The following is a 2,431-nucleotide window of genomic DNA, read 5'->3' as shown; positions in this document are numbered from 1 at the left end:
TTAAGAAGCTGAACAGGGGCTGAATAAGTAGTTATTAATGTAGACGTTGGGAAAAGGTAAAACTCTATTAGATGAAGATGCCCAGAAGCAAGTTAAATCATGTTGCAAAAACCCAGAAAAGCTCCAGAATTAGTGGCCTCTAGAGTACTAATGGGGCATTAAAATGATAGATAGTTTGGAAACCTCAAAATGAGCACAGCACCAGATATGCAACCTGCCTCATATACCTGGAAATTACAAACAAAGAAACTTAGTTCATAGAGTTCAGTTACTTATTCAATATTGCAATCACAGTAGAAACTGGAGGATAGATCAATTTAGTAGTGAGCTTCTCCTATCAATGTTTTTTTCAGTATCACAGGTGATTCTTTTTAGCAAATAGCCACATATAAGAAAAAATGAAATACAGATGTTCATGTAAAAAGCAGGTTGAAGGCCGGCCGAGTGGCGCGATGGTTAAGAACTGGCTTGGGATGCCAGAGGACCCCGGTTCGGATCCCACATATGAGGGCCAGTGACACTGCCTTCCACAGCTAAGATGCTGAACAACAGCTCAACCTGGAGCTGGGCTGCCGAGAGTCGCCGGCGATGGCGTAGGCTGCAACTTCTGTGGCAGTGGGTTGCCAGGGACTACTGTGTGTAGCCAGCAGCCAGCGTGAGCAGCCAGCAGCCACAGTGAACGGCCGTCCAGAAGCTGGCGACTGATCTGCCTTGCCTAGGAAGAGTGCAATGATGGTGCCAACTTGGGCCAGTGAAGCAATGTCCTCCACAACTAGACTGAAGAACAAAATGACAGCAACTTGCCTGTTCCCCTTACCCCAATTCCCGAGCACTGTTCCCATCCCCCTAATGCCCCAATAAAAAAAAAATCTTAAAAAAAAAAAAAGCAGGTAGAACTAAAATAAAGCCAAAATCCACAATGAGTTATACGAGGCAGCATTGCCTATTCTGGTATGAAATATGCAGGATTCCACGCCAGGGCATATTCACACTCTCCATTCCTATATGTAAAGAAATATGTTAGAAAGATTAGCTTTTAGAAATTAGCAACAAAGAGGGGTAAACATTACCCTAGTTTAACCAGAATATGTTAGATAGATTTGAGTAACCATCTAGTTCATTGGGAATCATGCCAAAAGAGGAGGCAAGGGATCTGACTGTGTGCCTAATACATTGGTGGGAGTCAGGTTAGTGGCATTTACTAACAGTCCAATCAGTTGAGGGAGCAACAATAACTAGAATGCTTGTTTATCCATGTTCACAGTTCCTTCTTAATTATTGAAAACACTGTAATTCATGAAATTTGCCTTTTCCACCCCACACATGCCTTTTCCTCAACACAGCTGCCAGAGAAGCACCAGCCACGGGTTTGGGTATGGGCTGCAGGTGCCTGAGGAGCACTGTGCTGCTGGCACAGAGGTATGTGGCTGAGTCTTCAGGCTGGGATCCTTCGATGTACAAGTAGCTATAACCCCTCTTAGTATCAAGAGTGGCTCTAACTCGTCCTTCCTTCTTTTCATCCCCATCTAGAGTAATTACAAACAGGATCTTGGGGCTTTTTGCAGGTTCCCATCTGTACCAGTGTAAAGCGTAAAAAGCGCTGGAAGGGAAACGGCAGGTGAAGTTGGTGCTCTTTCCTTCCTGGACAGGCAGCGACTGAGGACTCTGTTCCACGTTCGATGCGCTGCTCGCTCCTGTTCAGAAAGACAGGGTCAAATATAGAAACTGGTCTCTCTACAAGTTTTCATTTTCTTCACATGTTCCCCAATAAAACCTAGAGGTGCCTGACTTCGCCCTCGTTCTCCTTCCCTATAACCACCCCAGGCTGTTCGGAGTGCCTTCAGCAGCCCAAGGACTTACTGTCAAGATGGAGCCACAGGATTAACAAAGATGCTGGCAAAAGATACTTCGCCATTAACCTGACAAGTATGCTCAGCAGAGTCAAGTTCTGCAACTTAGGTCTGTGGAATATTCTGCTTCAGACAACAGGGTTCTGCACCTGGTTGCCTAGCCAATCAGAGAGACAAACTCTTGCAAATGTCCTAAAAACATACCAATCAATTCTGCCCTAGATTTAGTTTCCTGTGGTTCAAAGGGAAGGATCAAATACTGCTTTCTTGAGGCCAACTCCATAAACATTGATGAACCGCCCCCCACAAGTTCACAAAACAAAGAGACGTGACAATCTTTCAGAAGTGGGCTGCCTAACTGTGGACTGCTATTAAGTTTAGAGAGAGTTGCAGGTGAGATGGCAGTCTGTGATAGGAAAAGCACCTTGGTTAGGAATTTTTTATGTGAATTTGCAAAACAACTTTTTTTAAACTGTCAAATCCTCCCAAATTGTAAATGTGCACACATACTATGTGCTAAACAATCCTTTGCTTTCTGTACATTATTCTTATACAAAATCATGCACTTTACAACAAGAAAA

This window comes from Hipposideros armiger, unplaced genomic scaffold (genome assembly GCF_001890085.2).
Source record: "Hipposideros armiger isolate ML-2016 unplaced genomic scaffold, ASM189008v1 scaffold_1985, whole genome shotgun sequence".
Lineage (NCBI taxonomy): Eukaryota > Metazoa > Chordata > Mammalia > Chiroptera > Hipposideridae > Hipposideros > Hipposideros armiger.
Note: the sequence above shows the minus strand (reverse complement) of the source record.